We start from the raw sequence: 27962 nt of genomic DNA on the forward strand, positions 1-27962 counted from the left end.
CCGCGCTGACGCAACCCCAGCGCCCAGGGAGGGTCGGGCAAGGAGCCAAAGAGCACCGACACAACCGGTGCGGTTGACTCAGCCCCTCCGCCAGCTCACACGGCGGCGGAAACCCCCCTCACTTTCGCCGTTCCTCAGGCCAGGGCCCTGGGCGGGGAAGGGGAAAGGAGCGGAGCAGCGCAGCAGCAGCCACTCGCTTACTGCCCGGGCTGGAACTGCGGGCAGCCGCGGCGCGGCCGGCCTCACGCCGCAACAGGTCTGAGCGCCCCCGTCGCTGCCGCGGACGGGGAGACCCGCCGGCTGGGCGGGGAGGGCTCCGGGCGGACCCCCCCGGGCGGGCCGCGCACCGCCCGCCGCCGGGCCACCTCGGCTCCGGCCGACACCCGCCGCCTCAGCGAGCCCGGGCTCCGAGCGCAGGGCTCCCCTCCGAGGCACGGCGGGCCGCCGGTCCCCCGGGGCGGCTGCCCCCGCGCTGGGGGTGGGGGGGCGGCAGGGCGGCGCGGGGCCCCCCGGCTGCGAGGCCGGGTTTTTCCGGCGGCGCCGCCAGAGCGCCCGCCCCGGGCCGCGGCCGCGCCCTCCCCCGCCCCGCCGGGCCGCCCCCCGCCCGCCCCCGCCCACACCTGGCCGGGGCGGGCCCTGCCCGCCGGCTGCGGGCCGACTCGGCGGCCAGGGCGGGTGGCGGCGCAGCGCAAGGCCGCGGCGGAGCGGAGCGGGGTTCGGCCAGGAGCAGCGCCGCGCCTCGCCGCGGGGCCGAGCGCGGCCAGCCGGGGCCCGGCCCAACCCAGGTGAGCCCGCGGGCGGCAGGTGGCGGCGCGGCGGCGGCGGCGGGGCGGGCCGGGCCGGGCTGGGCTGGCGGCGGGGCGGGCGCGGCGCGCGGCCCCGGCGGGGGCGGGCTGGCGGCGGCGCGCGCGGAGCGCGGTCCCGCGCGGCGGCGGCGGCGGCGGCGGCTGAGGCTGAGGGAGGGGACGTGGAGCGGAGCCGCCGGGCGGTCGGTCGGTGGGGAGCGGAGCGGGTTCTCGCGCGGCGCCCGGAGGCAGCATGCGGGCGGCGGAGCCCCGGAGCCCCGGTAAGTGGCTCGGCTGCGGCGCCCTCCCCCCCTCAGCCCCGCGCCCGGCTCCCGGCGCGGCGGGATCGTCTCCCGGGGAGCCGCCAAACTCCGCCGCCTGTTGAGCCCCGCGGATCGGCGCTCCCGAGCGCCGGCCCCGCCGCCCGCCTCGGCCCCGCCGCCGCCCCGGGTGCCCCGCGGGGGCCGCCGTGCGCTGCCGGAGCCTCCCCCCGCCCGCCGGGGCCGCCACGCGGTGCTTGGCGGCCGCCGGCTGCGCCCCGCGGGGCCTCTCCGGGGATCGGCGGGGAGCAGCCAGGCACCTGCCGGCGCCGCGCTGCCGGGGGCGCGGGGCTCGTTGCCGCGGCGTGACCTTCCTGGCGGGCTGCGGCGCTCGGGGCAGCCCCGGCGGGCGGCCCTCCTGGCGTGGGTTGGGGGGGGGCCGTGTCCCGCGGGGCGCAGTCCTCACCGCCGCGGGGCGTCCCGGGCGCGGTGCCCCCGCCGTGCGGGGAGGCGCGGGGCGAGCGGCAACGGCCCGACCCGTTTCCCCGCGCTGGCGCCGGCCGTTCCGCGCCGGGAGGAGGGAGGGCGCTGCAGCGGGGCGCGAGCCGGGCGGCGGGGGGCGGCAGATCGCGCCTTCACCGCCCCCCTCCCCCGGCGGGGCGAGCGGCCGCCGCCTGGGAGAGCGCGGGGCTGCCGGGCGGCGGCGTCTTGGGTGGCGAGAACAAAGGGCCCCCGGCGGGAGCGGGCCGGGAGCTGCGCCCGGCGTGCGGCTCCCAAACCCGGGCGGGCGGTGGGGTTCACCCCCGGGGGAGCGCGGCCGCAGCCTCCCCCCGCGGCCAGCCCCTGCCCCGCGGCCGCCCCTGCAACCTGTTGGACCGCCCGGCTGGTCGGGAGCCCCGGGGGGGTGCCCCGGGGGGGCGGGCAGTTCTCCCCCGGGGGAAGCGAGGGGGTGCCGGGTGGCGTGGAGGGGCGCTCGGGTGGGCTCCGGCAGCCGGAGCGGAGCCTGGAGGCGAGCGCTGCAGGCGGGCGTGATTGCCTTCCCGCACCCAGAAACTGTTGGACCCAACTTGAAGCAGTTCAGATACCTGGCGAAAATTGCATTTAATGCAAGAAAGTCTTTCTGCGCTCTTACACGGAAGATCTGTTCCCGCAGACCTCTTGTGTGGAAAAGATGTGCTCTGTTTCCAGGAGACTGACTGGGGCAGCTGTTTTAAAGCGGTTTGGGGTTTTAGATGTAACCAAATGAAGCTGTATGGTCAGTATCAAATAAAAATGTTCTCTTGTCAAGTGTAGAACTGAGCCATAAAAAGGGATTTAGCCTGAAGATAACTGGATAATCAAAGCTTCTGATGTAAGTTGTGTTGAATATTTGCTGGTTTAGAGATCTCTGAAGGTGGCCTGCTTGAGCAGGGACGGTGAGCAAATAGTTTCCTTATGCTTGCTTGTATAACCACCTTTGTTCATTTTTCAAGGTAAATGTTAGAGAAATGACAAATTTAAATTGAGATTACTAAGGTCTGGTGCTGCAGATGGCTTATCTTTGTGTCTGGTTACTGGTGATTGTTCCAAGCCTACCAGTGTGGCTTTGAAAACAGCTTTTTAAATAAAGTCCATTGCACTCCGTACGATAATGCAGGAAATGTGTGGCTCACGAGGATGGTTTTATGGAGGGAGCGAGTGTACTTCAGTCCGGCTTCACTATTTCTGCTGTGGTGGTTGGCTGTGGGGCTGAGGACGTAGGAGTAATAGATATCTGTACACTGAAGTGCGCGATCAGCAGTCTGAACTTCAAAAGCAAGAAGTAAAATCTGTGTGGCAAAGCGGCTGGTGTGTGATCTGGATGTGTGATGGGTGACAGTGTTGGATTATTTAAGTTCTCAGTTTCTGCCTTTAACCAACCATCTTAAAGTGCAAGTTTCTTAGCGTACGTCACTGGCATGCGTCCTGGTCGTTGAAATAGGATGCAGCATGACCGTACACATGAAGGGGTTAAAACAGCTTATGGCCAAAGAGTTAATGCATCACTTCAGCTCAAGAGATTTTTATAATTCAGCTTAGTTAGAAATAGTGCCATCTGCCCTTTTCTTTGCATGTGCGTGTCCATAAATATGTCTTGGATAAATACTGGTTGGGGCCGTTAGCAAAATAGTAGAAGCCAGAGACAACACTTTGTTCTTATGCATGTTGCCACTGAAAATGACAAGTTTCTGGAAAATCAAAGTAGAAGCCATCTGACATTGTGTCTGCATTTGGTTGTGGTGTGCAGGTATTTTTAAATTTTTTATTTTTATTTTTTTTGTAACTATGTCCTGCTTTTGGGAATGTGAGGTAACTGTCATTGGCTAAAGCAGAGAAGACAGTCAAAGCTTGTGATTATAAGGAGAAAGATCTAAGCTTGTGGGTAACGGAGAAGAAATGTTTTCCTCTTTGTGTCCACATAATGCAGGGCTGTGGGAAGATATGCTTAATGAGGGTGATTATTGCTGTGGCTTTCCATAAATCCACTTGTAATGGAGGCTTTGTACAGTTACTTCTGAATCTGTACATTTAAAAACTGCAAATAGCGATAATGGAGTTGGCTAATAGCAGACTGTCAAGTAAGTGCAATCCTTGTGATAATGTTCAGCCATAGATCTTCGTTTAAGCATTACTTTTAAGCAGAAAATGCTTCTTGTAGGTCATAGTATATGCAGTTGGGAGGAAAAAAACCCACAGTTGTTGCTGCTTGTTCTTGAATCTTAACCAGCTAACGTTAATTGTGGAATGGGTACTTTTTCTCTCCAGCTTTTTAATGGATAGCAGAAGATGTATGGATTGGTAGGTCTATTTGATGCAAATTTAGATAGTAGAAAGGAATAATAATAACAACAAGCTTTAAAAAACTGACTGAAGAGATCTACTCGAGCAGTAAACCTGTGGCTGTATGCAAATTAAAGTTGGGACTTGCAGATTTTGAAGAATTGCAAACTTCCCTGTAAAGCACTGGAGTGAACTGAATGCCACCAGGCGAGTCTGAGCTGATCTTGTTAGTAGTATTAACCAGGACAGACCTTTCTGTTTCACTGTTTTTTTCAGTGCCTCTTAGAAGCCAGAGTTGAGAGTTAAATTACTCATGTCTGTTTTGCAACTTAAAAGGTAAGACAGTAGGGAGAATTTTTAATGTGATACCTGACCCTGGTGCAGAAGGATGTAATACCACATATTGTTTTCAAGTAAAGCACTCATAGTAGCTGCTGGATGTTTTTTATATTGTTTTGAATGAATGCAGTTTTAACTTATGTAGCTAAGAAACAGCTTTTGAAGAAATCTGCAGTGTGAGTTGCTTATGTTTATGTTTGGAAGAATTCATTGAGAAATATTTGTGATGCTCACCATCGTTGCTTACTCTCTTCTAAAAGCAACACCTTGACTTCCATCTTTCATACACTTTGTGACGACTCCTTATGTGGGTTTACTTTTGCTCAAAATCTGACCATAAAAGTAAGCTTTGTTTCTACAGATCTTAGTGCAGTGTTCAAATCCTAAAATGTATGCTTCCTTTCCAGTAAAAACTTATAATTACATGGGGTGGTAGCTAACTGGAAAGTATTGCAAAACATATGTAAGAATACTGTCATACAAACTCTAAAACTGACGAATGACTCACTGTGCCAGTGCTATATCAAATTCTATCTATACACAAGATTTAAATGACAAGTTTACTTTAGGCAAGGAATATGCAATTTTCTTGTACTTTTTTTTTTCTTTTTTCCTTTTTTTCCATCTAATGTCAAGTGAGCTTAATGAAATGGTACATGTGGGCATACAGGAGGCACCAGTTGTAGAGCTTTAATGAGCAAAGGGAACAAGCACTGCTTGGCTCTATTTGTGAAGATGATAGAGACATAACTATTCGGTATATTAAAAACCAAGTTCATGGTACTGATTCGTATCTTGAGACATTTGTTTCTTTTAATTTACCTCATCGTGATTTGTTTATATGCATTTACTAACATTTTTTCTGCTTTTGTTTTCTATAGAGGGAGGTACTTGTTTTTTTAGCAGTATGGATATTCATCTTTACATATTTGTATTAGTTGAGTTTCTAACTGTCATTTCAGAATTTTGGCAATATTTTTGTGAATAAAATTCAGGTCACTGCCAAAATGAAAATGGGATGATGTTCAGCTTGGGAAAGGGGCCCATGTTTGTAAGTTAAAGAGGAAAAGACCGCTTTCCACTGCAACAACACAAGTTTTATTCATGCCTTTGACTCTGTGAGTGTGATTTATCGTGAGAAGCTTCACAGAGCTTTGGAGACCCACCCCCAAAAACCCAGGACATGTAAACAGGCAGTAACATCCTGTAGCTGGGAATCCTGTGTGAGCTGGGTGGAGGACAGGGAAGAGGAGGATAGGGGAGACTGTGGAGTGGGGTATTGTGGACTTGTGCTGTTGTGTGTCCCACCTGCATCTCTGGATGCCAGGGTGCCTGGTGAAGTGCATGTGAGGAAGCCTAGCCTGCAAAGCTAAGGAACCCAGTATCCACTCAGCTATCGGTGGAAGACTTAAAACTCTTCACAACCTCTTCTTTTAATTTCTGATACAGCCATAATCCATTCTGCCACACAGCCTATCCCTTCTGCTCTCTGTTCATCGTCGTCTTTCTGGACTGCGGGGAGGATGTTGTGCATGTCCTTTGTCTTCACCTTATGTTGTTCATGAGAGCTGCAATGACCAGTGCCTGCAAATGTTTTTACTGTCTGTAGGAAGGTTGATGTCTCCTCGGGCTGTGAAAGGAGGCTTAGGAAGGGAAGCTGGAGCAGTTGCTATTTAGTGCCAGTGTGCACAGAGTGTATACACACCTGTGCATTACTGAAAAAAAATAATGAAACAGGTCTTGCTCCTTCAAGGACTCTATTATCTGAGAACTTTTCTAAAGATCAAAAATACAGAGATAAGTTAGGGTTTTTGGAGCAGAGCATGGAAGCAATGTACATAAAAAGCATGGTTGAGAGCAAAATTGACGAGCATCTCCTGATACCTGGGCTTGGTGCTTGGAGGAAGTAGCTCTTTTTGGATGCTTTCATTAAGTGCAGTCCACTGTATAGCTGAAATACAACAATACCATTAATCTGGGAAGGAATAGGGTGGTCCCACTTTTATTCTTGTCCTTCAGCAGGCATAGAAGCTTCCAGCTTACAACCTGCCCAAAAGACATTTATTTCTTGGCACAAAATTTCAGCTGCAGCTGGCAAGTGGGTAAGTACTTTCTTCCAGCTTTATTGAGAAAGAGGGGAATTATTTAGGCTGGCACAAAAAGTTTATAGTTTGGAGTTGTCAGATGAAATTGAACAGAGAAAAAATGTGAAGGCTGGGCATGTGGCATCACTCTTTGAGAAGTAGCGCTGGAAATCCCATCATCACTTGAAACCAAACAAAACATGCATGTGCTTGACCATGGTGAGGAATTATCTATTGGCTTCATAGGCCTCTCTTCCATATTTTATTTTTTTTTATTCTTGCAAGTGTAGTGTTTGACACTGAATTGCATGTGTGTATACAAAGGGTAACATCTGTTCTATTTTATGAGATCCATATAGTGCAGTTGCTTTTATATCCCTCCAGTGTATGGATTCTTCTCTCGTGTGTCATCCTCGCTGCTGAAGGCAGCCAGGCACTTGAGCTTTGTAATATTTCTTCTCTCTTCAGGAGCAGGAAGTTATTCATGGGATGGTACTTGATTCTTCAGTTAGATTTCCTCACAAAATTAGATCTTACAGTGTTTTGGAAAAGCCATTATTTTTCTAGAGGGTTTTGTGAGTAGGGGATGGAAGAGGGATGATTGTGTGGCTCTTTTTCTGGAGGAGTTTTGGTAATTATGTCATCAGATTAGATTTTCTGCACCTACCTAGAAGTATTTTGATAGGATTGGGAAGGTAAATAAGATCTTAGAAGTATGAGAGAGGCTAGTTTAGTGTCTGGATTTTAGGGTATATATTTATAAATACTTTTTTTTTCTTTAAATTACCTGGCAGATATTGTACTTCTGATCTTTTTATCTTGAAGGAGAACTGTAGAATTGGTAAAGGGGATCCTTTTGGACGTAGTGTGTTAAAGAATGTGTTGGAGGTGTTATGTTCTTGGAAGGCATGAGATGGGGGAGAAAGGAGGAAAAAGTGACCTCTTGGATGGAGTTCTTGCTTTTTTATACAATGCTGTTTTCTTCAAATACAAAGGAGTTATGTTTGTTTGTATCTTACTAAGTAACATTTGTTTCACCAAATTTGATCAAAGTTTTAGTTGTTGCAGAATCAATAATAATTCTCTTACCTTTAGGAAAAACCTGTAATTTATGAATGTACTGTATTGTATTTTAACTACTTGTAATACAGAACTGCAAGATTACACAAATCGACTGGAAGATGCATGCAAAATCCAGTAATACATTTTCCGTGTAAAAGTTCAGTGAAATATGAAACGATTACCATAAACAGTGAAAATTGGCCTCTTAAACCTATGAACTAGAAGGCGTGGAAATAATTTTGTAATATATATTCTCATTGGTTTTGTTGAGGCTGTTCTTGGCCACCACCAAAATTCCTTTACAGTCTGAAGTATTCTAATCTCTGTGTTATTATGTGGTAAAAAGATGTCCTCGTCAACTGGTATTTAACCTGAGGAGGAAACATGCATTTTTAAACATGCATTTTGGATACTGTCTCCTCACTAGCCTTGTTCATGGGTAGCTTCCAATTAATAAAATGCAGATTTGAAGAATTACACCTAGGGAGACAAGTATTTCAGCAGATCGTGGAGTTACAGCTGTAGTTCTGCCTCTTGATGCGAAGGTAGAATTACAAACTTTTGAAGGAAAGTTTGTTGCCTTGAAGTGAGATGAGATGGAAGATATTGGTGAGATGGAAGTCTGTAGCTAACAGAGTTGTTGCTCTTGTTGGTTTGTGTTTTCTCTGGACTCTGCTACGCCTTTGTAGCCTGTAAAACTACATTTTATGCTTTGGGTGCAGTTAAGGTAGAGTACCTGTTTGAAGTCTTTTGGTTGAAAAAAAGTCATTTTAGATTGGCTGTTCATTAACTTAAATTTCCTGAGGTCTGTCCTGTTGCAGGGGGTTCATTTCAACATAGGTCAGTAGGTACCAGATCCTACTTTTTCACCCAGACAGATCAAGTTAGGGAGAACTCATGGAAGCCTCTAGCATGGCCATGATTTTAGCCGCTTTTTTTTTGGTTGATGCAAAGCATAGCTTTCTGTTATTCACAGCTGGATTTTGGATGAGAGTGAAGCGAGTGTGGGCTCTCACTGCCCCCACATTTGAGTGGGCAGGTAACCGTCCTTTGCACAGAGATGTCTACCTCCTGACAGGGAGCATCACACTTTGTTTTCCTTTTGCTTCTGCTTGCCCTGTTGGTCTGGGTCTGTGGCCGAGGCTCTGATGGCAAGGGCACCTCTCGCCTGCGTGCAGGACAAGTGCACAGAAATGTAACCTGTGTGCCTCAGTGGTAAAACTCCAGCAGCTCTATAGGAGCAAGCTGTTACTTCCAATAATTGTACTTGGCAGCTACCATGTTTCTTATCTGAAGCTTTTTCTTTGTCAACACTATAATAAAGTATGCTGCTATCCTACCTCTGTGCCAGTCTTTTTCTTATGCCTATGGAGGGAATAAGGAGCATTATTATAAGAAGGGAGAGTTCTGAAGGGTTAAATGGCAGCAGCCAGTCATGGGTTTCTAGTGCTCCCCCACCCCAGTATCAGAAAGCTGGGCATCCTTTAGGAGCAGCATTTTACTAAAGAGCGATCACAAGCAGCTTCATTGGCCAAAACCATACAGGTGGGTGAATGTTTGTCTTAAAATAACTTGCATGGAATTACAGGGATTAGCAACTTGACTGCAGTGACGAAAAACATCTTCAGTACACTAGAAATTGTGAATTGTGTTTCATTTGCTTAGGCCATTAGGTGTTTAGGGCAGCACCATGAATTGTACGGTGTTAAAGAATACATTGCACAGCAGTTATGTTGCTGAAAAGGATTTGTAAGTATAAGTTTGAATTGGAGATATTTTTTTTTCCTTATTAAACTTTGAAGAGTTGTGCTTTGAAGACCAGTGGATTTCTGATGCCTTTTAAACATTGTCTACAAGGAGCAGGTGAGGTGTCTCCTGACCTGTTTTGCTCTTCCCCTGCGCTTGAGCTGATATCTATTATATGTTTGTTTTAGATGTTCTGGTTTTGGCATTTAGGTGATAGGATGGGCTGACACGACTGTGTGGGTTATAAATGGAGGATGAGCTCTCAGATATTGGCTTTCTTTGTGTCTGAAGTGAGTTAACAGCCTCTTGGATTCTTGTTGCACAGTGTAATTAAAATAAACACTATAATGCTAATCATTTATGTATTTTTGCCTGTGGGTGAAGTTTTAAATTAGAAGTAGCTATACTTCGGTGGAAGTGGATTTTTTTATTTATTTTATTATTATAATGTTGCCTGTTTGCAGTCTGGTAATATTTCTGTGAGAGTGCATAAAAAATATTGCTAGGCAGATTTGTTTTTGTTTTTTATTACCTAATTGTATATTCTAGTAACGATGTAATTATTGCTTTTAACAAAAACTGCCTGACTTGAGTGTTTAATTCCATCAGACTCAAGCAGTCACTGATGAGGTGATAAATGATAGGTTATATGTAGAAGTAGATTTGCAATCATTTGCTGCTTTGGGGGAAAAAAAAATGTTTTGTTTCTGTCCAGTGACTAATGTTGAAAATCAAAGCGGCGCACCAGATGTTTTTTCTAATGACTGTGGTTCAAGGTCTCTTTTGTATGGAGGAGGGTTTTGCCTGAGTTTGTCTTTTGGCTTTGAAGTTTCTCTCGCTTGTTAACGCAGCACTCCTCTAAATCTTTTGCCCTGGACTTCTCTGTGGGCAGGTTTTATGGAAGAGCTCGTTTCCCAACCCTTCGTGAGTCTCTCAGCTCCCGGTTCATCGGGAGGTGGAGGGGCAACAGCATTTTTATAGTGTGAGCTGAGCACTTCCATTCACTTGTGTTTATTTCATAGAATTAAAACAAGAATAAGTGTTTTGCTTTATTTGTTGATGTCTGATTAGGAATTAGTGGAAGAAACTGAATCGCTGGTGTGATTAATGGTAGGTTTTGTTTCTGATGTATGAAAGGACTCATTGTCTGAGGCTTTTCCTCCATTGCACTCTGCCTAATCCTGCTGAAATCACGCTAACGATGGCAGTGCTTGAGGCTCCTTGTCTTGCTTTCCTGCGTGCTTAATCATACAGCTGGAAGAATTTCATCTTCCAAGGGATGGTTGCTTCTCATGCCGAATCTGCTGTCACATTGTAGGGGCCTTGCTAGGAAGGTGGGCATTAGTTTGGGGGGGTCTCGGCGGGGAGAGGGTGGTTAATCTGAAATCTGCAAACTGATCTAATTTATGCTACATTTGGGTTCTGAATCTGGGCCTGATAGTTTTGTTAACACAAACTCTTTGCAGCCGTGGCTGAAGGAGGTGAGCTGCCTCATTGTAACTTTTTAATTCCTCCCAAATTTTTGTTAGATCCACTTCCTGCAGTTGCTGAGGTAGTACTTCTACAGGGAGGAACTTTAAAATTGCTAAGTGTGTGTTTTCAAAAGCAATTTAAAAAGTTGGAGATGCGTAGAAATGAAGACATTTCTAAAGTACATGGCAAGAAACTATAGTGGACACAACTGTTTCTTTTTGAGAAAAACCTGGAAGAAACACAATACCCCATCCCATGAACATTAGCCTGCCTTTTCCTCTGAATCAGGTTGTCACTCCAAGGTCTCAGAGTGATTTAAAAACATAAAATAAACTCCCCTGAGGAATCTATTAAAAATTATGTGGTTCACTGGACATTCAGTGCACGTTCAGTCTTGGAATCCATTACATGTCTGTAAAAAAATAGTCTCTGACGAAGTTGGTCTGAGTTGTGTCCCTTTTGGCAGGTGGGCGTGAGGGAATTCCGTTGTTTTATTTTCCAAACAGAAGTGTGCAGAATTAATATTGATTTTTATTATAGTTGTCTGCTAGAGCCACTGTATCCAGGGGTTGTATGTCAGTTCTGCTTTTCTAGTGGCAACGTTCCCTTTTCCTTTGGTTGAAGTCTGTAGTTGTGGAGCTCTGGAAGTAATTGGGAAACGCTGTTTTTTTTTTTTTTTTTTTTTTTAATCCTTTGAATTCAATTTGTAAAGCTTTATTACCTAGAATTAAATTCTTATCAGGTTGAAATGGGGCATAAATTCTTGTTGAATGGAGACAAATGCTATTAGGAATCGGTGAAACTAAGCTATATTTTTAATCCTAGATTTATTTTCATTTCTGCTGTTGTACATTGAAAACACTTTAGATCTACTTTGTCTACCTGTGTTGGTATTTTCTTGTTCTGATAATTTTTAATGGTTAAGTCTGGGAGAGACAATGTGTGTTGGATTCCCACTGACGGTGCGGTTGTGTGCTGTGACACGGGTTACGTTTCTGGGTGCCTGGTGTAGGTGTTGTCAGTTCCCATCAGCACGTGCTGCCTTTGTGTACCGAAGAGACTTCTCATGTTACTGGGCAAAAATATTTCTTTTGGAAGAACTTTCCCATGTTTTCAGCTCATGATGGAGAACTGTGACATCTGCTTTGTTCGTTTTTGATTGCAAATATTCATAGTTGCTCAGAGCTCAGTAGTTTTTCAGAGCCTAGAGTCAGGTAAGGACTTAAAACACAAATAATGGGCAATCCCTTTGGATATGCAAGTTTATTTGATTAACCCACCTGACCCACAGCATTCGAGAGCAGTTAAATATTTGGACAGTCAGCAGTCCTGTTAGTCATGTTTCACTGGGTGATGGCCACCTCCATTTCTGGTTTGCTGCTATTGCCAGGTCTTGTGCCATCTTGAAAGGGAGCTGGTGTGTGTGTGTGGGAGCACAGCGGGTGCTTTTGGGGGTGTTGCTGACCCAGGCTCCTGGGAGCAGCTGGGGATCCATGTTGCGGCAACAGCATCATCTGTGGTGGGTAAGGGATCGGAGGCAAGGGAGAAAATTGTTAATTGCAGATTGTCAACGCTGTGAAGGCTGGCTCGTAGATAAAGTTACTACCCTAAGCAGAAATAGCAACGCTGCCCTGAGAAGTGTAAAAGACTTGTCAAAACCTAATCTAATCTCCTGCATTAACTGTACATTGCAATAATGAATAAATGAAATTCCAGCAAGCTGAGATGGTCCAATTTTAATAACTTCTCAAAAAATCAGAATGAAGTATTGCACTGGAAGAGGCATATCAGGGTTATCCAAATTTCTTTCTATGGAATCGTTTTTAATTTTATGCGAGCGTACACTAATGGTTTAAGAACTCATTTGTCTCCTTGTCAGCTGCTTGACCGGTGTTTTAATACGAAAGACATGGGTTTATTTTGAACCGGTCTTGTTTTTCTGTAGGTGTTGCAGCCAGCTGGAAAATTGTTTGACTCTTTAACTGCTGTGGTTTTGATGCAGTGTCTACTGTAAGAATGTAAGATTTATGTAAAACCAGTAATGCTTTCAATTGTTGTATTTCCATCTAGATTCAGGGGAGGGGAGTAGCTCTTCATGCTGAAGCACTCAGTCTTGCCCTTTTTCTGAAGATCTGTGGTAACTCTCTGTATTATGACTAGGTAAAATTCCAGTCCTTGCCAAAATCTGAGGAAAGTAAGGAGAAAATAGCTGCTGCAATTGTAACTTGGTGCATTTCTGGATGCATTACTGAAGCTGTGCTGGTAGAAATATTGCTAGTAGGTTTTATGGGAGAGAAAGCTAGTACAAAAAAAAAAAAACCCCAAACCCTTTTGGGATTCAAATGTGTTTTTAAAAACACTGATAGTACCTTTCTGTCTATTCTGGCAAGAAAAGAACGTGATTGTAATGTGTTTTTGTCATACAGGTTTTGTGAGTGACTAGACAGGATTCAGCTCTGAATTCCTAACTTTGGAGTGTCCAAATTGTGCATAATTACCTTAAAAGTCAGGTTTTGGAGATGCAAATTTTTCAGAAGAAAATTAATGAGAAATCTAGTGTAATGTGCTACTGTTTTTCAGTATGGTTTTCTCACCTGAAATTACTGAGTTAGAACAATTTTAGATTTAAAATATTTATTAAATTTTGATTCTGAAATGAGCTGTGAACAAGTATTCTCCTGTATTTGTGGTCTCAAAGTGAAAAATGTTTTGATTAATAGAGCCACTACATTAGTTTTTATGGTAGTTTGCTGTGACACAAATGCAGTTTCTAGGTGTGCTTAAAGATGTGAGATTGGCAGACTTTCTGCTGTATCTTTTCACCTAATTGCTTTATGGGTTTGCATATAATCTTGTTAATTGAACCGTTTTTATGTGATCGCTAAAGCATCTCTGAATGGGTAAAAAGTGCTTTTTATGGACCGAGGGGTTCGTGGTGTGGTATCAGTTGTGCGGTGGGTGTTCGGGTGCTGCTGTTAAGAGAAGGACAGTATGGTGTTGCTCTGCATCTGCCTGGGGAAATGCAGTTGTCTGAGCCGTCGGAAAAGAAAACAAAATAGTTTGCCTTGGTGTGAAATAACTCACACAGCTCAGTTTCTCAGTGCTGTCTTTTGTGTGTGTCTGTGTGAGGAGCAAATGTGTTTGCAGGGTGGCTTTGTCCGTTAATGGCATGATGGAGGGGTGCAGAGCTCCTGGAGGGGATGACAGTAGGTGTTTGTCAGGTTGTTGTGCTTGCCTTCTGATGCCACAAGACCTTCTCAGAAGGGTTGTCTTGCTATAACTAGTGTGGGTAAGTGGAAATGAATGACTTCAGAGGAGGTTTAAGGTAAAGGCGAGTGTCACTATGAAGGTAACTCCAGGAGACCAGTCCAGCCAGCAGCTGTGGGCTGTTTCCTGAGCACTGGCTGTGACCCTTGGTGTGCATGGGCAAGCCATGAGAGCTACTGACAAGCTACAGAAATCCTGAGTGGATGGGTGGCCTCTTGCTTTGTTTAATAGTGGATTATTATTATTTTTTTTCTTTTTTTGAGGAGGGATGGACAAGATGCTGAGAGTTCCCCGCTACAACGCTTTTCAGATCCTTATTTGAAAGTGTTTTAAAGAAGGGACATCAGAGGCTGAGATACAAAGCAACCTTTTGAAGTTAAAAGTGGGTCTGCATGAAAATGAACTGCTTGTCTGTGGAAAGAGTCAAGTGTGAAAGGATAGGATGGTTTCACTAAATGAATTTGATAGTCTGAATAAGTGTGGCGAGGCAGAGAGGAGAATCTGGAAAGGTCAGGACTAAGCATGTGACTCTAGACGAGGCAGTGGAAAGACATGAAAGGAATTGAGTGGAAATGCCTCGGTTTACACTTTTTTTTACTTAGAAGAGATTTATTTATTTTGGTGAGGGTGGTCATAAAAAGGGAACTTTAGAAGCTTGCTGCGGAGAAGTGGGGAATCTGATTCCTTTGGGATCTTGTACCTTTTTCATTCAACTTTTGTGTGGTTTCAAATAGCTAAAAGATCAAAGTCCAAAGGAACTCCCTGTTACATGTGCAGTTCCATTCGTAGGACTGCTCTACTCTGCATGCTCTCCGCAGTGGACTGCTTCAGCAGCTTTTTGTCCCAAGTACAGGATTTCTTATTATTGCTGTCTTGGTTTCAGGGATCCATGTAACTTGCAGATTTTAACTCCTGTAGTTTGTGATATGTTCTCTAGGTCCCTGATACTGCTTAAAAGGGTAAAGTGTGTTGTATTTGTATTCGGTGTAGGTAAATGTGAGGTGATTTGTATTAGTAGCAGGAAACTGAACTGTTTGTACAAAGTGATGGACTGCAGGTTGACTGTCACTACTCGGGATGGGATCTTGAGACCAGCAGTAGTTCTGTCAAACTATCAGCTCTGTGCTTAGCGGTGATCAAGCAAGCATATAAAATGTCAGAAAATGCTATGAAAAGAGTAAAGAATAAGATGGAAAGCATTGTTATGCCATGTCTAAATCCATGGTTTGTCCATACATTAGGTACTGTTTCATCTGCGCTTCATTTCATCTTAAGAGCAGATGGAAGAAGTATGGAGAAACACAACATGAGTCGTTAGAGATGTGGAATGGCTCCCATGTGACAAATGAATGGGAAAGGGATGGTTAAGAAGGGTGCAACAGAGGTCTGTGAAATCATGAGTAGGAGGGTTTGGCTGTTTCATCTCAGTGTTAAGAGCAAGGAGAAGTCAACTAAACTTTGTAGGAGCCAGGTTCAGACCCTGGAAGAAAGAAGTGGTTCTTCATACAGGGGTGGTAAGCCTGTGGAACTCCTGGAAAAGATCTGGGGACTACTCAGTGCCAGTCTGAGGAAATCTTTACCAGTGGAAGTATTGAAGGCTACAAAGGATCTTGGGGGAAATGCAGTTGTGCTTATCCTGTTCTTGTTCTTTTCTAGCCCTGCTTACAGGCTGTGTTGGAGGCAGGCTATTAGGCTAGCAGGACCTGCGGCGTGACCCAGCACATCCGTTTTTATGTTTGTGTCCTGTGCTTTGCCATGAACTCAGTGAACTTTGTGTCCCCAGTTTGCTTAACATAGGGCAAGCCCTCTGCAGTAAAGCCTTTGCCGTGGAACGAACTTTCTTGAGCAAGAGCAATGAATAGATAAGCTGCAGCTGGCAAAAGCTGAAAGCAAGAAGGGGGAGTTGCTGCTTTCCCGTTCCCAGTTGCTGTGGCTTACCTTATGCTATTTTGGTGTCTGGCCATTTCACTGAAGTAGCAGAAAAATAACTTCGGGGGGAGGGGAAGAGCTGAATAGCTGAATAGCTTTCCTGCTGGTTAGTGGATTAAAACAGTTCATAGGTGCAGCAAATGCCCAAGGCGATGGCACTGCACAGCCTGAGAGGAGGCGGTGAGGCATCCTCCTTTTCACCACTAGTAAGCCGTGAGATAACTCCGATGTCTCGGGGCACAGCCCACCCATCTCCCAGCTGCAGTCTTCCCTTGCTTACGCTGACTTCAGTGATTGTTAAAGCAACTTGTGGAAGGCTACAGCTCAGTAATACAAAAGAAAACTATCAAGTTCTGCTGCAGTCTACAGTTTTTAGCAAGCTTAAATAGACCACAAATGGTGCTCAAGCAGGGCTCCAAGCCAGCATTGGGTAAATGGCAGCAGTGCCCAAACAGGCATGAGCAGTCCCTTTTGCAGTGGTGGCAACCTCTCTTGCAAAACCAGACAGCTGCTGCTATCAGTGTGTAGCTGCTTCCCACAATGTGGTAGAGGCTGTGACTCTCTTTGCTGTCCGAGACGCGTAAGCAGTGTCATTACCTGCCCCCTGTAACCTTGGGGTGCTCTGGAGTGAAAAGGGCACCTAAGTGTGCAGGTGGGCAGACGTTAACTTGCTTTTGCATTCAGGGGAGGATTAGGAAGTGTTTTCCAAAAGCATCTTGAGAAAAAGGGAAGGTGGTGGGAATTAGAGCTGGAGCAGAGTTTCTTCCTTAGTGTCTGTGGATGATATGGAGATGTTGCTTGCCCAGGGAACAGCAAAAAGCTAAGTTCTACTGCTTCTGTGAAAGTGGATTGTTTTCTGTTAGAATGAGTGCTTTTGTGTACAAAATGCTGATCAAGGTCTTAACACATTTAATGTGTGCAAAAAAGCAATATTTGCAAATGTGCCCGTTTGTTTTAAAAATGGATGGATCATGCTTTATGCCTCCTCCTTTTGACATCAGACCCCCCTGGAAGGTTGTGATCTTCAGGGCTTTTTATTTTTATTGGATAAGAACCAAAAAAGGCCGCCATACAGAAAATGAAGAGAGATCTGCTTTTAGTTGAAGGGAGTTACCTTGTGGATGTCATAGGCACCTATGAGCAAGCAGCGGTGAAGGATAAAGATTTTTGTTTGGTTTCTTCTAAGGGAACTAACACTAGAGATTGATGGAAAAAATGTGTTTACTTTTAAAAAATATAATACAATATTAATGACTTACAACTTTTCTGCAAATGTCTTCATCTTTCTAGGTAGAGCTTTGTACCCTACCCGTATCAAAAGAGATTTGCTCTACTGCTTCTATCTAGTGCTACATGTCAAAATAATTTTTCTCTCATGGACAGGCCAGCAAAATGTCATGTAGACTTTTTTCCATTATCCTTTTAGTACAGGCAGGTCAGCAGCACTTTGTACAGGACTAGAAAATTTCCCTGCTTTTGCAAGGCTGTGTAAATAGGCATATCGGTGGCCTGCTTTTCCACACTTCTGTAGTGTTTTAGAGTCTCACAAACTTACATTATTTTTTTTCTGAAAGCTTTACAATTCAGTTTTAAAACGGTGCTAATTCAGTGTGTCTAACTAGCTGAAGATCATTAATAGCTTCTCTGTTCAGTACAGATATGCAGTAAATGCTATTAAATAATTCACTTATTTTCCTCAACTTCTTTTTCTGGTGGCCTAGCTTTTAAAATCTTTCCTAAAATGTTGTTTGAAATCTTAATCTTATTTCTTCTTTAAAGATTAATTCCATAAGTGTGCAGTTTATGGAGGAGAATCTTCTATTATGGAAGAAACATACGCAACTTTTATGATGGATTTTGAAAATGTCAGTGTGAATATAGGCAGGACTGGTGATGGAAGATGGTTGTAGAAAAGTAGCACATTTTGTTTAGCTCTTGGAGCGTATGTGTTAAGGATGTGGATATTAAGGCAGGTAAAACAGGTTACATATATGGAAATATATTTAGAGTGGTGGAAAATGAAAGCATCTGAAGGTACTTTTTTTTTTTTTTTTTTAATTATTTTGGTCACAGTCACAAAAGCTGTCCAAAATTTAAACTATTCAGTGAAGGGAGTGGGTTATACTGTGACTTTGATAACTTTATTGTGAGGAGAAATTGCTCCCACAGGCCCGCTATCAGGAGTTGCTTTTTGCAGGGAATGTGGCCTGGATTCATGGCATGCTTAGGCATTGGTCATCAGTCCTCAGCTTGGTTTTTATTTGGAATTTACACTGGCTCACTTCTTCATCTAGGGAACTGGTTCATGATGGGTGATTTGCAATACAGTCATTCTTTCCACATCGCCTGATAGCTGCCTTTATTCTACTCCTTGGTGCGCTGCCAGAAATAACAATTAAATCCAAACCTTTACCTGCATTTTATCGAGGGCAGATTTGAACTGATTTCTGATGAGATCTTTGTTCTTTGAGGATCATTGTGGTGTTTTGGACGTTTTCCAAACGTGTTTAATGGTCTTTGGTCTTCCCCCCCCCCCCCAGAGCGCACAGGAGAAACTTGTGTTTTCTTGAGCTTGCTGACTGTTTGCCCTGTGGTGGTTATTAGCCTGTCAGGACTCTGTGTGGGTCTGTGCTCGCCTCGTTGTCCTCTGTCCCCACTGGACATGGTTAAAGGCGTTACCCCGTTCACACTAGTGGAGTATGACTTGGGTCACACTGTGTCTCTGTGAAGCATTGTGCTCAGGGTTACTGCATGAAGATTGTGGCCTCAAGCAGCAAACTCCTTAGCCAGGAGCCTGGAGAGGTCTGCAGCTGGGGGAGAGTCAGTCTTTTCTCCAGGTTCGGAATTGTCCCAAATAGCTCCTTCTGGCCAGGGCTGAGTTTTGTTGGAACAGGCTGATTCATACCTGTTTTCCTTCTCACCTTGTGCTTCAGAGCAGAAGCTGCCTGGTGTATCCAAGACATCAGGAGGGCTTTGCCTGGCTGGACAGCCAGACCCTGTGGGTAAACCTCCAGGTTGGTTGTCCCAGTGGTGTAGAGCTCCAGGGCAGTGATAACCCAGCAGCTGTTGCAGTGGACGGCAGCATGTGCTTGGAGGCTGCGCTGGGAAGCAGCAACGCAAGTGATGCGGTTGGGAGGGCGTTCTCCACCTGTGGTTTGTGCAGTGGTGTTTCTCGTGATGCTGAACAGCAGCTGGTGGGAGCTCTGCTTGCCCCCTCCTGGTCACGGAGCTGCTGGCAGAGTGCCTTGGCATGAGGCTGTGCTTGGTGAGGCTATGCTGAATCGTTATTCCCCTGAAACACACCGCTGCTGGGGCCCTTGGAGTTGTGTGTGCGCATTGCACTGCTTGCAGGCACCTGCCGATCAAATGAGTCCTTTGACTTCTGGTTAAAGATGGGAACAGAGGTTACTTGCCTGTGAGTGGAATCCTTGAAGATGTCCAGACCATGCATGTTCATTTGTCCTCCTGGACTTGCTGACCAGGGTTGGAAGGTGTACTCTAGTCCCAGCCCCTCACCCCGTGCCTGTGTGCGTGCAGAATCAGTGCTGGTGAATCTAAGGAAGTCTCCTCTCTCCTCTGCAGTGCTTTGTGGCTGCTCAGCTCGTAGTTGTGGGGCTGCGCATCTGGAATTTGGGTTGGTAGTAATGCTCTCGCTCACTGGTTCTCCATCAGTATGCTCCTTTCCCTGCTCCGTGGAGTTGCAGCTGCAGTGCTTGCATGCGGGGTTTCATGGCTGCCCCTTTCCACCTGTATTACTCATGCTAAAGACTATTTGTAGCTGCTAATGATTTGCTACAAAGACTGCTGCGGAAAGTGAAACATTGCCCAATTGAATATTTATTTTAGCCTGGAAAACAGCATTTGACTCATTCACAGCAGGATGCATAATATTTATAGTACTTGAAATGCTTGTAAATACTTGTTGCAAGCAACAATATAAGCAATGTTTTAAGCCACATGGAGCAGCTTAATCTCTCTGAAACTGTTCCCTGGATAAGTTTCTGATCTTATCAATACAGAAGACTGACTTGGGGTAATCTAATCAATGTTACTAATTTTTAAAGTAATAAAAATATAATTTGATATACCTCCAAATTGGCTGAAATACTTCTGTTGAAAGAGAAGTTCTTCAGATATCAAAATCCACTAATACTGTGTAAGTAAATAATAAAATGCTATTTGAGTTTTATTTAGTAGCTTTGCATAAGGAATTAAAAGAGATGCCAGGAAAGGTGAACAGTGGTCATCTGTGGCTAGGAAGATTTCACATGAAGAGAAGCTGAACTGTTTTGCATCAAAAAAAGGCAAATCAGAAGGGGCATAAGAAGTCTAGAATGTAATAAATTATTTAGGGAATCTAGGTCAGGAGACTGTTCTTGCGTTGTGAGACAAAGGAAATCTAAAACACTTCGAAGTTGGTCAGTTCAAGATGAGTGAAATGAAAATTATTTTTATGGTGCGTGCAGGAGGACTGTAGCAATGTTTGTATGGGAGGTCAGTTTTTAAAGCTCAGAAGAGAGATATTTATATAGGTATTGGGATTTGTGAAAACATTTAAAGAAGAAACAGAATGTTGTGCTTCACTTCTCTTTGACCAATCCCTAACTGTTAAAAGAGTAGCATGAAGCTTAAGCTGAACTAGGCAGTGTTTTCTCTGTTGGAGGTTCTTGCATCTTCCCTCAAGCCCTGCAGTGTCTCTGTAACAGTTTGGTGGTAGCTGGGTGGGCTTCAAGGCTGATCCTGCCTTGCTTGTAGCATCCTCTGAGGGTGGACATCTTGTGCACCTCTGCAAGATCAGCAAAGTGCACTTTATAGGCTACTATGCAAGTAAAAATTAATAATAGGACATAGCCTTCCTCTGGGAAGCTGGCAGATCATGTCAACCACTTGATAGGTTTTTTATCTGCAGGTATAACTGTAATGAATTTTAATATTTAGATTAATATTGATATCTGGTGTGATTTTTGCTGAGTTGGTGCAGAGATTCTCGACTTCTGTGGATATTGGGTCAGGTCCCTTAAAGTCAATCCTATATCCTGTGCAAATTACTGTTTTAAAAGGTCTGTCTACCCTTACTTGATAGTTGTATACCATTGAATTAAAATATTTCAAATGACAAGTAGTAATCTTGCATGTTGTTGACATGGGAGGAATTGTCCAATTACCATGATCCCAAAAGTCTGCCCAAAAGGTTTGCCCAGCCAGCAGTATTTTTAGCAGTCTTTGTCTCTAAAGCAGGTCACATAGGTTCTTTTTAGCTACAACTTACTACTAAAATCTGCTTTGTTTTGGGAACACTACATTCATTTCTCAGAACTGGGGCAATTGCTGAAGGTCATCTTGGAGGAAAAAACTGTTTTTAAGCCTTGAGGTTTAACCTTGGGAGATATGATGGTGAAAACTCAACGTGCCAGGCAGAACTTATGTTGCAGTCAGCCTGACAAAAACTGTTGGAGCAAGTGATGATTGAACAGAAAGGACAGGAGAAAACAGGGGAGTTCAAAATTGTGTGGTTGATACATTGCTAAGTATATATAAAAAAATAATCCTGATTTTTTGATTGCAGGACAGCAAATTGGTCTTTAAAATGGGTATGTTGGTAAGGGAAAATACATATTTCTTTAAATTTGGTCTAATCTGCAGTTCAAAAGTACATATTTAGAACGAGTGTCTAAGCTAATGCTCAGCGGCAACGAATATATCTGGCAAAATTGCCACCCTTATGTTCATTCCTCTTTTCCTTGTGCAGAAGTAACCTGAAAACCATCTTGTATTTGAGAAAACTGCCATCCATGAGATCGCTGGGTTGCGGCACTGTTCGTGGCAAATCAATGGCACCACCTCTGTTGTGTGGCAGTAGGAGCATTCAATGAACATCACTGAGCAGTTATTTTAAAAGTTCTGGTATTAGTGAGTTCTAAAATCTCAGTGTCTAAATATGCTTGCAGTGTTGTTCTCTGAATAATGCATGCTCCTGAAATGGTCTGTACTGTGGAGAGGCAGGCTGGCTGAACGTGGAAAGGAGTGGGAAAACAAAGCGGGTGCAGCAGCTTGGATAGTCTAGCTTTCAGTTACGCTCTACGTTTTTCCTTTGAAAGACTTGACTGGGCTTGGTGTAGCTACAGCAGCAAAAGAAAACCAGAGCTCTTACCCTGCAATGTTTGCATCCAGGTAGACAAAGTCCTGCGACATGCCTGATACTAAATGCCAGGGTAGTAGTCTGTTTTGAGCGCTTCTTTGGCATTCATGTTTATTGATATGTATAGGTGTTCGAGCTATGCAGGGAAAAATGTGGATTTTGCATGGAGAGGACAGATCCTTGACACTGTAGGAGAAGAAGGTTTTGTGCCTGCTTGGTGTTTCAGCCTCTGTTGCAGTGATAGTGAACTTCAAAGCCAGCCATCTGCTGGGAGGTGCGGTACCACTATGCTTATGTCTCGTTGCTTTGCTTTTGTTAAAGGAAGCAACAAATTCATGCTGTGTTAAGATACAACAGGTAATTATAAAAAATTGGAAAACCCCACAAATTTTAACACTGCATATATGGTATTTCTTTTCTTTTGCTCATGTGTTCTGCAAACAGGAGGAGGTTTACCTTCCTCTTCCTCCATACATTTCTGGTCTGAAGATTGTGCTTGGAAGAAAAGAAATATTTACCTAATCATTGGCTGAGAAATGACCTTCAGCCAACTTGAGAGCTACCCAGGCTCATTGTTTGGCCCTGATGTAGTGTTGCTTTGCACTATTTATATGTGCCTGCCTCGCTGGGACTGTGCATGGTGTTCGCAGAACAAGCCCACGGTGTTTCCTGTGGGAGACCCTTCAGCACATCTGCAGCTTTCTGCTGCCCGTCTCGTTGGTGGGAGTGCTCTCTTCTCAAATGGTCATTTAAGTCTCTCTCGTGACTCTGGTTGTAATATTGGAGCTTTAGAAATGCTGTCACAAGGAAGCTTTCAGACGCTTATCCCTATTTTCCTTTCTTTTTAAATGTGTCCACCTACTACCGCATACTAGTCTGGATAAGCCCTGTCTCATCCCAGTGGTATTTGCATCCGTTTTAATACTGCAGACTTCTGTATTTTTTTTTCTATGTTGCTTGCTACCCAGAGTGGGCATATTTAGCTGTTGCTTCGCTCTTGCTTGATGTGGCATTTTTTTTTTGCATGTGCCGCCAAGGTTTCATTAATCTTTCTTGCTACCAGATCACACTGCAAACCTTGTAAGAATTTCTTGGCTCTTCAGTTTGTCACTCCCACTGAATATTTCTTTCAGATTATTTTCCTGTTGGATGTCTTCACTGCACTTTCCCAAGGAGAACCTTATTTTTAATTGCCTACTTCTCAACTTTCTCTGTCCTCGCTGGGGCTTGCAACTCCTAAATTTAGTATCATCCACAGATTTCAAGAACACACGTTTTACTCCTGTTCTGCATCATTAACTAAGATTTTTAAGTAAGAGAATATGTAAGAAGATTTCTTTTATCCTTGAGAGATAGTTTCAAAGATTTGGTATATGGTTTTAATTTTCTTTTGTTTATGTTTTTTGTACAGTGTTCTGTCTGTGTCAAAACTGGTTTCTTAAATAATTTTGAAAGTGTATCATTTGATACAGTCAAATGGTTTACTGACAGCCAAGTGTGTTTTATCTACTGTGTGGTTGCTATCAACAAATCACAATTCTCTAAAAAAGTGATGGGCTGTGTCAGATTGTGCTCATACTTTATAAATCTCATTTCTCATTTTGGTTGAAAGAAGATAATCATCTTCCAGGAGTGTTAGGCGCTGGTTTCTCCTATCTTAATAAAACTGTTCTTTCAGGAGCAGTAAAATTTGCTTGCTTATACGATAACAATTTTTGTGTGTTTTATTTTGGTGAAGCTGAGGTCTAAATATGTCTTTCATCTATAGATACTCCATGTCGTAAAGGAATTAGTGGCTCTGTCTACTAAGCTTGTTTGCTAATTTGTCTTCACTGGCTTAAGTCCTTGGAATAAATGATATTATGGAGTGGTTGTGATACGTATGTCTACATTTCCTAAGGCTTTTACTTGTAATTATTAATGCCCATTTGTAATGGCTATCAATTGGTACTTTACTGAGGTAATACAGATAAAAGCGTGGAACTGCAGTAGTGGGTATCGCCAGGAGTGTTTGCTGAGGATAGCTGTCTGTCATAATTTTGATTTCTCTGTGTTTGAGTTCGTATGTTTCTCACTGTAGGTGTCTGAAATTTTTACTTTGTGGTGCAGCTCATACTTGTCGCAGCTAAGTATCTGTGTGTGGGTGTGTGTGTATATATATAAAATGTTTTATAAGTTCATAATTACATTCTAATTGTCCAGTCTTTCCTTTATTTTCCCTTTTAAATTTTAAAAGGTGGTCAGTGTAGCAAGCTACTTGAGCTTTTAATTCCTCCTCCTTCATCATTTATTAATGGTCCAGCCTATCCTTGTAATGGCCACAAAACATTAGCTCGTTTGGCTTTTATGCTGTGCTTATCTTTCCCTGCAGGCTGTAACTGGCTGTGTAATTCTTGTTGGGGTGTCCTCCTCCTCCTCTTCTCCAGTACAGAGGCTTGTTGAGACGCAAATCTTGGTGTAGTCTCCCTGGCACCCACATTGATCACATCTCCATTCTTGCATCCTTGCCTTTGCGAAAGCCTGGACTTAGTAAACTTCTGGGTTATTTTGTAGATCTCGTGAGGTTGTTCCACACTCTTAATCCTTTCTTCCACCTCCACACACTTAATCCTTTTTTCCACTTGACCTTATTCTGCTTTTCATGCCACATGGCTTTTGTTCCTGAAATGAAACTCCAGGACTCTGATGGACAACTGGAATGGTAGTTCCCAGTTCACCTGTGTGCCAAATCCATAAAAGTATTTGACACCAAAACTTTTATTTTCTTGCATTGGTGGTAACTTGTTCTTGGTAGGAAGCTGATTCAGGACAGGTTCCCTTCTTGAGAGATCTCTCATAGGTCTATTAAGTGGGCTTTGTGGGTTGTTGCTGCCCTTTTTTTTTTTTTTTTTTTTTTTTTTGGTGTGGTGTGTTAATCAACAAGAAGCCAATCTGACTGTAGCCCTTAGGAGCCTGGAGTCTGTTCTCTGGGTGTGCTGTTGTTCGGTCCAGCAATGTTTTGTCATCTCCATCACCCACTCCTGAAGGCCTGTGATGAGTATCAGTATTCTCCCTCATTTCCTCTCCCTACCATTCATGCCCACCCAGTTTCTGTCGTAAATTCTTTCCTTAAACATTCCAAACTTGTTCTGAGTGTAAAATTTTTGTTCATCTGTAGTTGGGCAAAATGGCTTTAGCCTTTGTCTTTTGTAACTCAGATTTTGTTTGATAATTAAGTGCCATAGTCTCTCTTATTTATAATGTATTTCATTGCAGTTCTCATTTGCGTCATCTTTCTTGGTTCTGCTGCTGTCTGGGTTACTACCTCTTATTGGATACATGTGTTGGATTATTTTTTTCCTGCTTGTATTTTTCTGGATTGAAAAGGATGGGGTTTTTTTCTTTCTTTCCTGCTGTAATATATAATCTCATAGTCTCTGATGGTAGCTTTCAGTTTTCTAGACTCTCTCAGAAAATGTAATTGCAAGGTGTACTCCCATCTTTATATTAAATAAGATACTTAATACAGGCAGACAAAATTCTAATCCCTGTGGCAATGTACTGAACGTATTTGTTGGCATGTAGCATAGCTAACTATTTTAGTCCTTCAGCCATTCTTCAAACCACATCATGGGCTTGGTAGCTACAGTCATGCTTCTTCGGAGCTATGTTTTCCGGAGGAATTTTTCTCCCTGTGTTGGTGCTTACCTCTTTCAAGACTAGGAGAACTTTAGAACTTTAGAAGGTGATCTCCACTTATGCATAAAAATGAACATAGAGGTTCAAATTTCTTGCTGTGTGTTTGTGTGTTGTGTTTTGTTGGTGTGTGGTGGTTTTTTTTTTTTTTTTTTTTTTTTTGTGGTGGTGGTGTTTTGTGTGTGTGTGTGAAGTGCAGCTCGTTGTACCTGAAAGTTAAAAACTTTTGTTTTCTTTAGCCTGATGTACAGCCCCCAGGGGCTTTCTGGCTGACCTCACATGCTAAAAATGACCGTGAGCGTTGTGCTGTTCGTAGTTACGCTCTCCTGGTGGTTGGTTTTCATTCTCTTTCACAACCACCCAGTCGTGAAGATGTGGAAGTGACAAACAGGAGGAGGCTATGTTGCCTCTCCTGTGGAGGATGCACAAGTTGCAGTGGCACCGACCTGCTGTGCTCTAGGGAAGCTTGGAAGGTGAACTTCGCTCTTTCCAGAGTAAGTGAAAATTAGAAATGGACCTCAGACTAACTGTAACCGCATGGAAAATTATGCCTTGCATTAAGGCCTGAAAATTTAATATTAAATTACTGTTTTTCAAGCATCGTATTTTTGCTTACAGTATTTAAAAACAATCAAATTGCTGAACTTGAAGGTGTTCATTTACCACCTGGATCTAGAGTTAGTAGAAACGTTAAATCAGCTGTAGCTTACTCTGCAGACAAAACAGCATTGCCCTGGTTTACATAGCGTATTTCACTTGTGGCCTTACTCATACACTGTTAAGCAACTGAAAGATTTATTTTTCTTGTACAAGATGGAAAGTTCATTTCCTACTGTATATGAATGAAAAATTCTTGAAATACGATGAGACTGTTTCAGTGTGTGGTAGGTAGATCTTTAGTTTAAATCCGATGGATTTAAAACAGAAAAATATGGTCAGATAAACCTTTTCCATTTCATGTGAACACTTTGAAAGACTTAAATCTTATAAGAGAAGCTGTTGCATACTTTTGAGCTCAATTTCTATCAAAATTCAACTGGAACAAGTAAAAAAAAAAAAGTAGTTGGTGAACAAAGAAGTTCTACATCTGATACCAAGCATAATTTCCCTAAAAATAGAAAGAGCGTGTGCATATATATGTACATGCAGAACATACACATGAACAGGTATTACAATTTACGCAGGTAGTTTAACCATATAAGTACTTTTTTAAATTGTGAAGTGTAGGTTTACAAGCAAATTGATGCTGACTGGTATCAAGCAATCAATAAGAAACAGCATTTTTTCTGGAAAGTAGCTGGAAAGCACAAAAGCAGACATAAATTAAAACTTTATTTAAATCACGGGAGAGAAATCCATTCTGTTTATCACCTTTTTAAAAACCCAATCATATATATACTGTTGAAGTAAATGGTATAAAATACTGGTTGGCAAATTTTTTTTGTAGCTGTTTGTTATGGAAAGTCTGGTCAAAGTGAGGAATGGGTCTGGTGTGATACCTGAAATTAGGACTATGTTCTGTGGTTTATCATCACTGAAAATGTGTTCTCCATCACTTGCTGCTTAGATAATCTTTGCATTTCAGCAGTCATATGGTAAGGATTTGCCTCTTGAAAGGATTTAGCCAGTTCACAATAGGCAGCTTATATACTGATACAAAGCCCAGGTAGGGAGGGGTGATTTAGGCATGGCAGACAACTTTGTTACGAAACCTAGGTTGATAAGGGAGATATTGGTAAGGAAGAAAACTTTACCTGCAAACATATAGCTCTTCACTTGAATGTAGATGCATTTGATGTGTGCAGGACCATGCTATGTAGGTATTTCAGAGAGAAGCTCCAAGTGTTGATTCTCCTATGTTTACTGAGGGGTTGTGTAGTGGATGCTGTCTAGAAAGCTCACAAAAGGATGTTACTTGCAAATTTTGCCTTGGTTTTAATTAACCAGAGCTTTTTTGTGGGCTACAGCTGCTGTTAAGCAGCCTTGAGGATGGCTGTCTTGCAGTCATCAGTCCATATTATCAAGCTGTGCAGAAACAGAAGCATCAGTTTGCTGTGTTGTGCGGTAGTGGTTGTGGAGCAGCTGCAGGAGTGTTGAAGAACCAGCAGCACCACTGGCAACATGGCCAGTAGCTGCAGCTGTGCATGTTGCTGAGTGCCTGCAAAACTCATGGTGGTGGTGTGTTACTGGGTGTATGCATGTATGTATGTAGGTATGCAGCAAATGCATGCACTAACATGCAGCCAGCACACATTACTGAACATGAGACTTGAAAGCTGAGTGACTCTGAGCTCCTGCAACCAGGTCAGCAAATCCCACCGTTTGAGAACCAAGGGGTAACATAAGTGGCTTTAGGAAAATGGTGTGCACCCAGCAAACATTCTCTCTGGTCTAGAGGGCTCAT

At 43.9% G+C, this 27962-nt stretch overlaps 1 protein-coding gene across 7 annotated transcripts in view; it reads left to right on the top strand.

Moving 5' to 3' along the window:
• Positions 1 to 656: 656 nt before the first annotated feature.
• Positions 657 to 27962, top strand: part of PTPRF (protein tyrosine phosphatase receptor type F) — a 392585-nt gene continuing 365279 nt past the window's right edge. For 5 of the 7 annotated variants that reach the window (XM_055724615.1, XM_055724619.1, XM_055724620.1 and 2 more), the window contains exon 1: positions 936 to 1066. The gene's annotated coding sequence lies outside the window, so the exon portion shown is untranslated. Of the gene's footprint in view, positions 786 to 935; positions 1067 to 11940; positions 12068 to 27962 lie in introns of those variants that run through there. The other 2 variants (XM_055724616.1, XM_055724617.1) reach the window with 2 other exon arrangements.

Source organism: Falco cherrug, chromosome 12, assembly GCF_023634085.1.
Source record: "Falco cherrug isolate bFalChe1 chromosome 12, bFalChe1.pri, whole genome shotgun sequence".
NCBI classification, from domain to species: Eukaryota; Metazoa; Chordata; class Aves; order Falconiformes; family Falconidae; genus Falco; species Falco cherrug.